The sequence below is a fragment of the Lontra canadensis genome, unplaced genomic scaffold (assembly GCF_010015895.1).
Source record: "Lontra canadensis isolate GAN:19392208 unplaced genomic scaffold, GSC_riverotter_1.0 scaffold1, whole genome shotgun sequence".
NCBI lineage: Eukaryota > Metazoa > Chordata > Mammalia > Carnivora > Mustelidae > Lontra > Lontra canadensis.
Window position 1 is genome coordinate 9274058 of NW_022630995.1, and position 16170 is coordinate 9290227.

Genomic DNA, 16170 nt, shown 5'->3' on the forward strand with positions numbered 1-16170 from the left:
TATCTATCAAGTTATCTATCACCAGTGATAGACAACTAATATACATCCTAAATCTGTCATGAAAAATTATATTTAATAATTTATTAGTATACATCTCTTTCAACTCTAATTAAAAGCAAAGAATAAGAAATCACTTGACTTGACAAAGGATTTGTTACCCAGTCATTAGAATCATTTACTTTCAGTTTCTGGGAGTCCTATCCCAAAAGGCTCTACCAAGACTTACCGAATAATTATCAGTAATATATGCTGCTTTTTAAGTTAGAAGCTCCTTGTTTAATCCAATATACTAGAAAGATTGGAAATTTGGGATGTTAATTTTGTGCATCTTTGCCAATATAACATTTTTTAAAATTGAAAGATAGTTAACATGGCAATATTATATTAGGTTTAAGTGTACAACATGGTGATCTGACAATTACACACCCTACAAAATGCTCATCACGCTGCATGTGGTTACCATCTGTCATCGCGCAAAGCTATTACAATTTATTGAGTATGTTCCCTGTGCTGTACTGATCACCCCCATGACTTCTTTATTTTATGACTGGAAGTTTGTACCTCTTAGTCCCCTTCACCTATTAAGCTCATTCTCCCTATCCCCCACCCCTGGCAACCACGCATTTGTTTTCTGTATTTATGAGTCTATTTTTGTTTTCTTTGTTCTCATTTTATTTTTTAGAATCCACACGTAAGTGGAATCATATGGTATTTCTATTTTCTTGTCTGACTTATTTAGTTTAGCGTATCTTCTAGGTCCTCCCATTTTGTCACAAATGGCAAGACTTAATTCTTTTTAATGGCTGGGCAATATTCCCACGTGTGTTGTATGTGTGATACATCACATCTTTTTTTTTATTTATTTAAGTGAGGATATTTATTTATTGTGTCATTTTAATCGAAACATAATTGACACACAATGTTATATTAGTTTCAGGTGTACAACATAGTGATTCAACAAGTTTATACATTAGGCTATGCTCACCCACAAGTGTAGCTACCCTCTGTCACCGTACAAGTTTGTCACAATACCATTGCTGTATTCTGTGTGCTGTACCTTTTACTCCCATGACTTACTCATCCCATGTCTGGAAGCCACACCCTACTTTCTCTTTCACCATTTTGTCCATCCTCCCATCTCCCTCCCCTCTGGCAACCATCAGTTTGTTCTTTGGATTCCACATATAAGTGAAATCACATTGTATTTGTCTTTTTCTGATGGACTTATTTCACTTAGCATAATACCATCCAGGTCCACCCATGTTGTTGCAAGTGGCAAAATTTTATGTGTATATAAAATTATCACATCATCTTTATCTACTCATCCAGCAATGCTTCTGCATCTTGGCTCTTGTAAATGCTGCTGCAATAACCACAGGGGTGCGTATATCTTTTTGAATCAGTGCTTTCATTTTCTTTGGGTAAATACCCAGTAGTAGCATTCCGGCTCATATGTTATTTCTATTTTTAATTTTTTGAGGAAACTCCATACTGTTTTTCACAGTGACTGTACCCACTTACTTTTCTACCAACAGTGCAGGAGGGGTCCTTTTTCTCCACATCCTTGCCAACATTCGTTATTTCTTGTCTTTTTGATATTAGCCATTCTGATTGGTGGAAGGGGTTATCTCATTGTGGTTTTTGTTTGTTTGTTTGTCTGTCTGTTTTTTAAAAATTTTACTTATTTGACAGAGAGAAAATGCCAGAGAGGGAACACAAGCAAGGGGAGTGGGAGAAGGAGAAGCAGGCTCTGCACCGAGCCAGGAGACCCATGCGGGCTTCATCCCAGGACAGTGGATCATTGCCCAAGCCAAAGGCAGATGCTCAACAACTGAGCCACCCAAGTGCCCCTCATTGTGGTTTTGATTTGCATTTTCCTCATGCTTAGTGAGGTGGAGTATCTTTTCACATGTCTTTTGGCCATTGATGTGTCTCTGGAAAAATGCCTATTTGGGTTCTCTGCCCATTTGTTAATGGGACTATTTGTCTTTTTGGTGAGTTGTATAAGTTGTTTATATATTTTAGACATTAACCCTTTATTAGATACATGATTTGTAAAGATCTTCTCCCATTCAGTAGGTTGCTTTTCTGTTTTGTTTATGGTTTCCTTCATTGTATAAAAGCCTTTTGTTTTGAAGTAGTCCCAATACTTTATCTTTACTTTTGCTTCCTTTGCCTGATGAGACATATCTAGAAAATATTGAGAAGGCTGATGTCCAAGAGATTAATGCCTATATTTTATTTTAGGAGTTTTATGGTTTTAGGACTTGAAAGATATTTTAATCTTTTCACATTGCCCTAAATATATATTCCCCCAAATATTGAAGTTGCAAATTTAGCTCATTTAATTTGTAGAACATATTTGCCAACATCTTAATTTATAAAGTCATCTTTATGTTCAAATTAATTAACTGAATTGGATTTACTTTCTGTTGGAAAAAGTCTGACTCTATTTTAAAGTGTTAAACATGATAATACACACTTTAAAAATATTATATAAAGTACTGAGAGATAAATTATGGTGCACATCCTATAAGACTATTCAAGAACCAGCTAGAGAGTGCTGGGTTTATTTTTGCCTCAAACAGCAAAAAGATAGATGGATCTCTGATGGAAGAAGAAGAAAGTGTTTTTGCAGGCATTTACTTGGGAAAATGAGCTCCAGGAAGAATTTCTCAGTTGGGTAATAGAGAATATTAAGTTTCTTTTCTTATCACCAGTGTCACAATGTATAATTTTTCATAGTGACACTCAAATCTCTGACATTTCTGTCATTGGGGAAAATAAAGTTGCTATGTAAAAAATAATGTTATTAATCTTATTCATAAAAATAAATTATTATACCTATTCTGTGGAGAAAGATATCCCTTATGGAATAGGAAGACATCCTCTAAAGAACATATATAATATTTTTTTCTCATTAGGTTGAATGAATTAGGTGGGATACTCTAGGTGAAAATGCCTGGTGTAAGTCCCAACACTCTGTAGGTACAAGGCTTTTTTTTTTTTTATTAAGTTTTCATTTTATTTTAATTTAAATTTTAATCTAAATTTAATTTAATTTTTTTAAGATTTTATTTATTTGACAGAGAGAGATCACAAGTAGGCAGAGAGGCAAGCAGAGAGAGAGAGAGAGAGAGGAGGAAGCAGGCTCCCTGCAGAGCAGAGAGCCCGATGCGGGACTCCATCCCAGAACCCCGGGATCATGACCTAAGTGGGAGGCAGAGGCTTAACCCACTGAGCCACCCAGGTGCCCCTAATTTAATTTTTAAGTTTAATTCCAGTACAGTTAACATACAGTGTTATATTAGTTTTAGGTGCACAATACAGTGATTCAACAATAAGTACATTCTTTAATCCCCATAACCCTATTAGACCCACCCCCCCACCCACCTCCCCTCTGGCGACCATCAGTTTGTTCTCCGTAGTTAAGAGTCGGTTTCTTGGTTTCCCTGTCTCTCTTTTTTCCTTTGGTCATTTGTTTTGTTTTTTAAATTCCATGTATGAGTGAAATCATATAGTATTTATCTTTCTCTGACTGACTTACTTCACTTAGCCTTATACCCTCTAGACCTATCAATATTACAAATGGAAAGATTTCATTCTCTTTTATGGCTGAATAATGTTCCATTGTATGCATATACTACATCTTCTTTATCCATTCTTCTGTTGATGGACACTGAGACTGCTTCCATAATTTGGCTATTTAAATAATGTTGCAATAAACATAGGAGTGTATATACATACATACATACATATATATGCAAATTACATACATTCCTATGTTTATTGCAACATTATTTAAATTAATTGCTTTGAATTAATTGTTTTTTAAAAATAGCTATGTCTCTATCTATCTTTAGTTCCTTGTTTTTTGGCACAGAAGCATCTTTTTTTTATTTTTAAAATTTAAATTCAATGAATTAACATGTACTATATTATTAGTTTCAGAGGTAGGCTTCAGTGATTCATCAGTCTTATATAATACCCAGTGTTAATTACATCCTGTGCCCTCCTTAATGTCCCTCATCCAGTTACCCCATCCCCCCTGAATTAGTGTTTTTATATTTTTTGGGATAAATACCCAGGAGTGTGATTATGTTTTTTTGTTTTTTTATACATGGATTTAAGGCTATTAGTCTGTGTTCTATAGGTAAAGATGATGGTAGCAAGGGATAAGGATGCCTGGGGACCAAAGGTTCTGGTTAAAGCTTTGAGGTTTCTGAGGATATTTCAATGTCCACAGTTTATAACCAATACACATATGATATCCAAGAGCCTCAACTTTTTTTCTCTAGAAAGAACAAAACACTGGCCCAAAAGATAACATGGGAGAGAAAACTGGCTGACCCAGTGGACTGTTTAACTTTGGAGTGAGCTACTGAGGTTGTGAAATCCCATCCTCTGGCTGCCTCCAAAAGTGGAGAATTTTCTTATCTGTCTGGTATGTTAAGACAGAGATGGGGTAAGGGTGTAGGACAATGGCAATGACCTCTGAAGATCTCTCCAATCCTAAAAGTGACTAATTTTTGCAAAGGAATGCATAGTGTTGGGCAATAGGGAAATAAAAACATCTATCTAGAAGTCATGTTATAAATTAGAATCTGTAATTCTTGGGGATTTTTTTCAGGACTTGATCAGTAAAATATCTACAATATATCATTACCTTTATATGCAATCTCAATTTCAAAATGATAGTGCCTATTTTACACCTTGCATGTGTTGTCTTTGTACATAATTTGTATAGTGCATCTTATTGCCATTAGTATATACACAGATCCCTTTTTCCACTAGCCTCTGTGTACTTCCAGGCAGGCACCATGTCTTTATCTTTACATTCCTAGAACCTGACATTAATCCTGGAATGTGCGAGGCTGAATGAACTTTTGATGGACTGAGCTGATCTGGTCAGACCTATCTGAGCCTACCCTATAACACTCTGTACCTTTTCTTGTAGCATTTATTTTCTCATTTTTGGGTCATTGTCATTACTACTTACTTTATCTCCAACATTAAGTTTTGCTCTTCTTTTGTCTAAGAGAAACAGTATATTTTAGTGACAAAGACACATACTCCACCAGACTAAAAATCATCTTAGGTAATCTGCCATATAACTTTGTGCAAATTACTTAATCTCTCTATGCCTTGATGTCTTCATCTGTAAAATCGGGGTATTGACAGTACCCGTCTTGTAGAGTTTTGTGGAGGACTAACTGTATTGAAGTATCTAACAAGTTTAGCACAATACTTTGCAGATAGCAAGTGCTCAACACATGATATCTATTTTCAATTTACCTTGTATGCTTACAATTCCCTATGGATGGGAGGCATGTAATCCAGGTTGAATTCAAATAGATCAGAATCTGGGGGAGAAATAGTCAATGGTTGCAGTAGGTAGAAATTTGTAAGAGATGATTACTAAGTTTGACTTAGTATTCAATATATTTTAATTAATGTGTTTTAGTTATTATCATCAGAATTATTACTTTTTTCAGAAATTGTTCTTACCTAAGTCATCAGTCTTTTCTACATTCTATAAGATATGTACAACCTCACTTCATCCCATGTGTTTCCATGTGAATTTTATAAAGTTAGTACCTTATGCTTTCATAGGCAATCCATTCTCCCAGACTATTATGGAATGCAAGGCTTTCATTTCAGAGAAGCATAATTACTATAACATATGGGTACATTTATGATGCTGTATAAATTTTTAAAAATGCTGGGGTGTATTTTCCCATGGCCGTACTCCGGGAGTAGCTTTAAAACAGTTTCTGTTTCTAAGACAGGAATACTTCATATATAAGAACTGCAGATTCATTCATTAATCTCTAAAAGTTAAAACTGCAGCTCTATGTATCCCATTGCATTTTAACATCCCCCAAAGCCTTAAAAACAAAAACTAGGATGAAAAGTGAGATGACTTCTACCATAGGAGTGTTATCAACAAGGAGCTGCTCAGAGCAACCTATTTGCTCTCAGATCCCTTTTCCCAACTCCACTCTACCCACTCCATCTTTTTTTTTTCCCCTTGCAGACACATTCTGCCTAGTTTGGGCCAATGGAAGATATTGGCGGGAGATTGGAGGACAAGATGTCCGGGCATTTCCATCTCCCTCATTTGCTTGGGTTGGGGAGACTTCTCTCTGGCAGTGTTTGTGTCTCATCATGGTTACAGGGTTTTGTAGAATGGCCCTCCATGATTATTCCAGCTAATTATGGGGCATCAACTCATGAAACCAACTCTTACTGCATAGTTTGGCTTTTAGGATTGGTCCCCTCATCTCCTCCTCTTCTAGTCCCTCTAGACCTAAAGGGGGTCACAGATTCCTTTGGTTACTAATTTCTGGGTTGTCTCAAGGACCCATCTTTGGTTTTTCGGCTCTTCCAAACACCTTTTATGTCTTTCTTTTGAGTTCCCCGACGTAGACCTTGATCTCACAGTAGGATATTTAGTGATTTTAGCAATTTGGATAGATATGCAGAGACCTGTAAGTTTTTCTGTATATGTAGCAGGTACATAGTAGGTGCCTTAGCCCATCTGGGCTGCTGTAAAAAAATGCCACAGACTGGGAGGCTAGTAAACAACAGAAATTTATTTCATATAGTTCTAGAAACCTAGGAAGTCCAAGTCAGAGTGCCTGTATGGTCATGTTCTGGTGAGGATTTTATTTGTTGTTCAGAGCTGATGGCTTCTCACTGTGTCCAACCTGATGGAAAGGGCTAAGGAGCTCTATCATTTCTTTAATAAAGGTGGTGATCCCATTCATCAGGGCCAGACCCTTATGACCTAAGCACCTCTCAAAGTCCCCACCTCCCAATATAATCACATTGGGCATTAGGATTCCAACATGGATTTTGGGGTACACAAACAGACCGTAGCAGTAGGTAATGCAGAAGTTTCTGGAATCTTGTTGTTTCAAATGCAGGGAGTAAAACTTTGTTTCTTAAATCACTTCTAAGGATTTGCATGCTTTGAACAAAGACTTATTAGGCTGTAACTCTTCCCTTATCAAAATCCCTGCACTACTTCTCTGTGGCTGAAGTTTACACAATTTTGTTTTAGTCTATAAGCAAAAGGACAGAGGAAGAGAACATGAAGGTTCTGTACATCCCTCTTGTCATCTCAGAAAATTTCCTTCAACTTTAGACTCTTCTGCATTGATTTTTAACTTTCATGGAATAAGGAGCAGCTCTTTTCAAAAAGGAGGAGTGTTGGTGGACTGACTGGTACTCTTAGGTATAGTGAATTCTAGGGAGGAGGCTCATCCTATGTATGAAAGATCTTTTTCCTCCTACTCTGATTTTCTCTTTCACAAGGAGAAATATTAAAAGTATTGATGAGAATGTTATCAGTAATGAGTTGCTCAAAGTGATCTGTATGTGTACTAATCTTAAATAGTGAAAGTGCCAGAGGAATGTTCAAGAACACCAGGTTACTGCTCGGCCAAATAATTCTCTTATTTACTGTTATTTGATAGCTGTAATCCCAGAGATTGGATTGAGAGCATTTACTGCCAGGCTCTACTTTTGATTGCTTCTAATATTTTTAGGCTCATTTAAAAGAGCACGAAATCAGTTAATTAGGCAATGGTGAATCCAGGCAGATGAGGATTGATTTCTTCCATTTAAGAGTATCATTCTTGATAAAAGAGGATGCTATTTTGGAGATAAAGGGCCAGAGAGACAGCATCTGTGAATTTCCACAATGCTCAAGATTCATAGCCCAGCACATAATTTCTTGTATAAAGAGAAACTCACAAACTATGACAACACAATTCTCCTAAGTTTCAATGAGAGAATATTTCCTGCCAGTAACTTCATGACCCTCACATAACTTAAATTTGTGGTTTGAGATAATTATTTTGAAGGGAAAAATAAATTGGTACTAAACTCGTATTGGCTCCATGTTTCTTGGACATATTCTGTAAACATTTTACAAAGATTATTTGGAAACATTCTTCACAACTTTATATACATATTTTTTTTACTAGTTTCATTGCCAAAATAAATTAGCCTGGGTCAATAGCTGTCTTTCAGTCTCTGTTTTCTTCTTTTTATTATTTTTTTAAACATTTGGGAATCTTAACTGGGGAAGTCACCCAGAAGACTATTGTTTCTATTGTTGGAAGCTAAAGTTTCAGCTCAGTAAACATTTGCTTATTATCTACTTTGTGCTAGGTATTTGGGATAGAAGATGAGTAAAGCAAGTTCTTTGGACAGTAGGTTCTCAAATTTTACATTTATCAAAATCACCTGGAGAGCTTGCTAGGCCCCACCCAGAGTTTTTGATTTAGCAGCTCTAAAATGGGAATCCCAAATTTGCGTTATCTAAAAAGTTCCCCAGTAATTTTGATGCTGTTGTTCTATGAATCACAAAAAGAACGTGAAAACATATGATTAAAATGTGATTTGTATGCTTGACAATTCACAAGGATAATGTTATGCCCGAGTTTTTGCGTCTGAGACCACCAAGGAGTCAAGCACCGATGCAACCACATGAGGGTTTATTTGACAAGCTTAAGGTTGGGCTCAAGGCTCAAGTATACCCAACACAGCGGAGTAGGGACTTGGACCCCGTACTAGATTACAGTCAGAGTTTTTTTTTTTTTTTTTTTATATTTGGGTTAATACTATTTTTTTTAATTTTATTTTTTATAAACATATATATATTTTTCCCCAGGGGTACAGGTCTGTGAATCGCCAGGTTTACACACTTCACAGCACTCACCATAGCACATACCCTCCCCAATGTCCATAATAACCCCCCCAACCCCCTCCCCCCAGCAACCCTCAGTTTGTTTTGTGAGATTAAGTCAGAGTTTTTAAAGGCAGAGTAGGGGTGGACTTGAGGGTGGGTGAGGACAAAGGGGATTATGGATGATGTAAGTCTCCAAGGATTTTTGGATGCAAGGTCTCCAGGACCTTGAGGGGCTAGCTATTGTTGAGAGAAAGGTTATTTATTACCAATAATAAAAATCTTCTTGTTAGACTCTTTAGATGTATCAGTGGGCCATATGCTTGGGAATGATTCTCGAACTATCTTGGAGGTTTAGAGATAAAGTTTCCTAAAGGAATTGTTAAAGTAGACTTACAGGATTCTGGTCAGACCTGTCGGGGTAGGGGGTCCATCAGGCTAGGATTATCCTTAGCAAAACCTCAAGGTGAGGGCAGTTGAGTCCCCAGGGCAGAGCCACTCTGTCTGTTTCAAGGGCTTGTCAGTAGGTAAAGAATTTTAATGATTTTCTTCTGCTTCTGTTTCCCACATCAGCTAAACTTGAGGTGAGATGACCTTAATTTTCTCAGCCTCCACAGATATAAGGTGGGACAAGTGGAAAAATAATTAAATACATTGTAGGAGGGGGAAGTTGATCAGAAAAAGCTTCAGGAAAGGATGATGTAAGAGCAGTATTTGGTGCATGAATGGGAACTCAGAGAGGAACAATAGAGGATAGAGAGGAAATTTTTTTAAGTACCAACATATAAAAATATACAGTCATGCCAGAGCATGATTTATTCATTCATTTAACACATTTTTGTAATATCCATTACATCTTGGGAATAAATAGTAAAAAAATAATGTGTCTACAAGAGTACTCATTGATAGATCACTTGGCTGAAGCATGAGTAGCTGAGTACCATGACAGGAAATGGGACTGGAAGTATGGTCGAGGGCCATTAGTGATTCGTGGATGACATGGACCATGCTAAGGAGCTTGGATTTCATCCTTTAGGTAGTAAGGAGTATTTTGGGAAGATTACTTTCGTAGCAGTGGAGAATGCATTGGAGGGAAATAGAACAAGACCCAAGTGAGAAAGATCAGTAGGAAGGTTATTGCAGTAATCTGATCAAGAGATGATGAAGGACCTAGCAAATTTTTACTTCATTTTCAAGTCATATGACATATAAACATAGTTTTTAATGCATTTTCTTTCTCCATAAACTCACCACCTACCCTCCTCTCCAATTAGAATGTTAATTGCTTAGAGGCTAGGTGATGAGTTTTTTATTAAATCCTATATGGTTACACATGGGTTCAATCAGTAGAAAGAAAGGAGTATTCTTGCATAACCACCTAGGGGGTAATAGGGAGTAATTTAGACAATAAGGAAAATAAAATTGACTGGGGGGATTTTTTTTTTGAATATTTAAAAAACCACCTTTAAATACATGATTTCCTGCTAAGTTCTTGTCCTGAAATTTAGCCGGTGGCCCTATCACCATTCTAAATTTAAAACTGTCTTCAGATTTATGGAATAGCTGAGGGCACTGGTAAAATTATATGTAGAGTACAGAAGAGAGCCTGTCTTTGCTTCTGCAAACTCCAAAGATTTTCCAGTCAAGTGATGAGAACCACACAGGATACTGTCCTCATACCCAAATTCTTTTAGGTCAATTCATGTCTGATTATATCTTCAATTTTCTGCCATGCCAAAATGTCCCATTTGATGAAAATGTAGCTTTGGTATTTGTGGAAACAGAATTTATAAAATGACATTCCAAAGATGTCCTACTCTAAACCCTTGGAATCTGTACATAGGAGTTGTCACTCTCCTGACTATGCTATGCTATGACATAGTAGACCTTAAGATAGGGAGAGTATCTTTTTGGACCTGATCTAATCACACTAATCCTTAAAAGCAGAGAGTTTTCTCCAGCTGATTTGCAGTAGGAAAAGCCAGGGGAATTTGAGGTGTGAGAAGTATTCAAGGACTCAATGCTAGTTTGAGGATGAAAAGAACTACAAGAGAAAGAATGTGGGTGGCCTTAGGAGCAGCAAGTGGCCCCTTGTTGACAGCCACTAAGGAAAAGGGAGCCTCAGACATACAACTACAAAGAACTAGATTCTATCAGCAACCTGAAAGCTTTGTTATAGCCTGAATTGTGTCCCCCAAGATTATATGCCAAAGTCCTATCCCTTAGTGCCTCAGAATGTGACTGTATTTAAAGATAGGATCTTCAAAGAGGTAATTAAATTAAAATGAGATCATTAGGGTGGGCCCTAATCTGATATGGTGCTCTTATAAGAGGAAACTGGGGCACCAACATGCACATGTGGAAGACCAAATGAAGAAAGGTAGAAGACGGCTATCTGTCGACTACCCCTGCCAGCTTCTAGAGCTGCCTTGAACTTCTTGTTCTTGAACATCTAGCTTCTAGAGCTGTGAAGAAAATAAATTTCTGTTGTTTAAGCCACTCCATCTGTTGCAGCTTTACCAAACTTGGAAACAGATTTCTCCCTAGCCAGGCTGACACAATGATTTTGGTCTTGGGAGACCATGAGTGGAGAACATAGAGAAACCCATCTGGATTCTGACCTACAGAACTGTGAGATAAGAAATGGATATTTTAAGCCACGAAATTTGTGGTAACCTGTTATGTAGCAATAGAAGATTAATAAAATATCCTAAATTATTAATTCATGAATGTGCACTTTAAATATTTTAAAATTATATTTTATGATTTCTACAACTTGAAAATGTGAATTAAATATATTATTTATTTGGGTAGAAACTTAGCTGACTTTAGAATTAGTAGACTTGTTCAAATTAAAAAAATATGTTGACGTTTTTTTCTGTGGTAAGAACAAAGGGAATCCCATAGCAATAAACCATCTTTCTGCCAGGCTTCTTATGGGAGGTGGTGATGCCAAAACTGAATCCAGGTTCAACTGAAGTAAGTCAGGATTTGAGGGAGAAAGAGTCAGTGGCTACAGTTGGTAAAGATGGGTACTAGATGATTGCTAAATCAATGTTTAACTCCTTGCAATTCAACATATTTTAATTCTCATAAGCTAATTACTACTTTTTAAAGATATAACTCAGAAAATTGCAAATCACCGGATAAATTAAAAACACATACTAGAGTGGATATCTTTTCCAAGGCCCACAAACCTGAGCCCCAGGACAAGTTCAGCAAAGTTATACTGTGAAGTGTATTACCTATGAACTGTAGCTTTCTGAGAATTTCCTTCTAAAATATGTTACAGCCATGAGGATTAAATTGGCCCCTCCCATACCAAGTTAAAGATTAATTTGTAGTTTTAGAAATGAAAACCAATGATCAAGGAGCACTTTTATTTCTGGTGTAAATCACCAGTACAGAGGAGATAGATGGCGTCAAGTGCCAAATTTGTAGGACTGTGGGGAATATTTGAGCTTTTGTCACATACTGCAATTTCCTCTGAATAATTTTGGAGTCTGAGTAAGCAAGTCATAGACATTTATCAAAATAACATGTCTGTCTCATTTTTCCTAAAAAATGACTTATCTTTGACTTATATTTGGGAATAACTAATTTCTTCACTTCCTGATCATTGTTCACTTACTCATAAAGTTGATAAATTTCAGTTAACTGTTCCCATCTGTTTATCTACTTTGTGGATTATTATGCATAATTGCTCATGTTTCATACTCTGTATTTGATTACTTTCCTAATCCTAAGCTTTTCTCACAAGATTTCAGGCAGGCAAGAATAAAAAAATGAAAGTGCAAAATACAACTGGTTGTTGAGAGGATTAATGACAACTCTAGAGGAAGTTTGAGATAGAGAGTGATATCATTGGCTTACCTTTGTTCACTGATGTATTATAGAAGGTTCTTGGCACTTATTGTACAAACGAATAGGAATTCTGGGTTACTTTTGGGCTCTATTTCATTATTGAGTTTGAACTGTTTCTCAGATATATATTGACTCATATATATTTTCTTTTTTGTGAATTTTCTATTTACATATTTTGTCATTCTACTGCTTGATGTTTTTACTATTAATGTATTAAACATTATATATATAATAGTAAAACTGTACCACATGTGTTCCAAATATTTCTTTTAGTTTGTGTCACTATTTTTTAAATTATAGAACTCTTTTATTTATGTAAAAAAATTTTTACTTGACATCCAAGAAAGACTTCCTGCTTCCCTATTTAGAGATCAGATATTCACCTATATTTTTCCATTTTAAATATACTATTTTAAAACAGTTAATCCATCTCCATTTGGCATTTGGTGTATGGTTTGACATTAGGATCTAACCTAACCCTTTTTTGATAAGTCAGCTCATGTATTTAGTAGCAGGAAATTTAGTTGCAGCACTCTGGCTGTTTGAGCAGAATAGCAACTTATTAAATGGCTATTGGGTAGATCACAGAATCACCAAGAGGTTTGAAGAACCAGTGTGGAAGCTGTGAAGATAGAAAAGTCCAGTGCTAGGCTTTAGATCTTTCTAAGGACCCACCGCTTCTCTGGCTGAGTGCTGAAACCTTCAGTTTCCACAAGTAAGCCACAAGCACTGAACATTGGCTCTTCTAGTCCCTGGCAACCTAAGATAATCAATCTTGCTGCAGAAGCCACTGCAAGCAGAGAGAATTCTCTATGTTTCCTGTTTCTTTGGTGTACTGGTTCTCCATTGAAAATCTAGTGTGTGTGTTATCTACCAGAGTCTAGGGCATAGCTCATACTCTAGATCAAGGGAAATTAGGAAACACCTGCATTTTCAATCCCAATAGTGGGAAGTACTTTTTTCCTGTCTCCAAAACTCACGTGGTGGAGAGCATAGAGGTGCTGACATTACGTACCATTGACCCCTGAACAACATGGATTTGACGGTGTGCATCTATTGTTACATGGATTTTTTTCCCAGTACAATACAGTACTGTAAATGCATTTTCCTTATGTTTTCCTTAATAACATTTTCTTTTCTCTATCTTTATTGTGAGAAAATGGTTTAGAATATATATAACAAAATGTGTGTCAATCAACTGTTTATGTTATCAGTAAGGATTCTGACCAACTGTAGGCTACTAGTAATCAAGTTTTGGGGGAGTCCAAAGTTACACATGGATTTTTGACTGCACAGGATTTGGCACCCCAACCCATGTGTCAATCAATGGTCAACTGTAGGCTTCTTTCTTGAAACTATAGATAAGTATGTCATTATATACATTAACCATACTTGCAATATACTTTCTTAAAAAAAGATTTTATTTATTTGTGAGAGAGAGAGAGAGAGCACAAGCCAGGGGCAGGAGACAGAGGAAGAGGGAGAAGTAGCTGCCTGCCGAGCAAGGAGCCTGATGTTGAACTCAATCCCAGAATCCTGGAATCATGACCTGAGCCGAAGCATGTGTTTAACTGACTGAGCATCCAGGTGCTCCTTTTTTTTTTTTTTTTTTTGGTTTGTGAGGAATATTAGGTTGTAGGGAAGGGGACCATGGATATGAGTATATGCTACTCCTTGTGAAGAGTTAAAATATGATCTTTGTGCTGTATCTGCTGGCTTTGAATTCTGTCTTTGCCATAACTAGCTCTGTGACCTTAACCAAATTAATTAACATCTCTTTTAGCCTTAGTTTATCTGTTAACTGAGTATATCACTATCTACTATGTTGGGACGATTATATATAATATATATATATATATATATATATATATATATGTATATATATATATATACACCCCCTGAAATGAGGGTGAAGTGTGTCATAGCACAGTGTCTGGCACAGAATATGCACTTAATAAATGTTATCATCATAAGTTACAATCATTATGTGTTCTGTTTCTTTCACTGCAGCTGGACTATTGTTTTTGTTCATCTACTTTGGCCTATTAAAAATATCAATGAAAGATGCAATTCTTTTTTTGCAGAGTGGGGAGGGGCCATGGGGGAGGGAGAGAGAGAATCTTAGCAGACTCCACGCCCAGTGCAGAGCCTGGTGCCAGGTTCCATCTCACAATCCTGAGACTGGACCCGAGCTGAAATCAAGAGTTGGACGCTTAACCGACTGAGCTACCCAGGTGCCCCGAAAAATGCAATTCTTATTGGGAGAAGCTGGTGACAGTGGCAACAGATAATAGATTCAAAAATCACTTCTCTCATCGTGTTTTAAGGTCTGTGCAATCTTGTCATGCCATTATGGGGCCATAATTTGGGGGTTTAAGGTATATAGGAATATAAGATGTATCCCAATTCTGAGTGTCAGTTATTTTTAATTATGAAATTTTCAAATTTTCACAAAATTAGAAAAACTAGTTCATCGAATCACTCTCTATTTTTCACCCAGATTTAATGACTACCAAGATCTTGCTACATTTGTTTTATCTAAGTTAAATTAATATATTACATTTGATTGAAAGTTAGCTCTAGAAGTTTTCATAGATGCATGTTTAAATTTTTTGGTAAGACTCTTTCCGAAGTGGAACTGAATGCTTCATACTGTTACTGTATCATGGTATCATGGTAGGAAGCATACGATATCTGTTTGCCTCACTTTTATAATGCTGAGATTGATCATTGATTTCAGGTGGTGACAGCCTAATGCCTCCATTATAATTTGTATGAACACTGTCATCTAATGTTTAACACATTGATGATGTTTTCCTGACTCAAATATTACTTAAGAGATACAAAATGGAGATTTTTCTATTTCTATTTTTTTGCACATTTAATAGTATATTGATTTGCAAATATTTTCTCCCATTCCATAGGTTGCCTTTTCATTTTGTTGACTGTTTCCTTTGCTGTGCAAAAGCTTTCTAGGTTGGTGTACTTCTATTTTATTTTTGCTTTTATTGCCTTTGCTTTTGGTATTAAATCCAAAAAAATCATCATTGAGATCAAAGTCAAGGAGCTCACTGCCTATATTTTCTTCTAGATAGTAGTTTTATGGTTTAGGTCTTCTTATATTTATATTTAATCTAGTTTGAGTTGATTTTTGTGTATGGTATAAGATAGGGTACAGTTTCATTCTTTTGTATGTCAGTGTTCAGTTTTCCCAACACTATTTATTGAAGAGACTATCCTTTCCCCATTGTGTATTCTTGGCTCCTTTGTCATAAATTAATTGACTATATATGGGTGGGTATATTTCTGGACTCTGTCCTGTTCTGTTAATCTATGCATCTGTTTTTATGCCAATACCATACTATTTTGATTGCTATAGCTTTGTAATATAGCTTGAAGTTAAGGAATGTGATGCTTCTAACTTTCTTCTTTCTCAAGATTGCTTGGCTATTCAAAGTCTTTTGTGATTCTATACAAATTTTAGGATTGCTTGTTATTTTTTTTGGGGGGAAGGAGTAGCTTTCTCTATTTTATATGAATTTTTGATGTGTTGTTAGTCAACAGCATTCAAAAATGCTCAGATTTTTCCATCTTTGGTTAATGGGAGC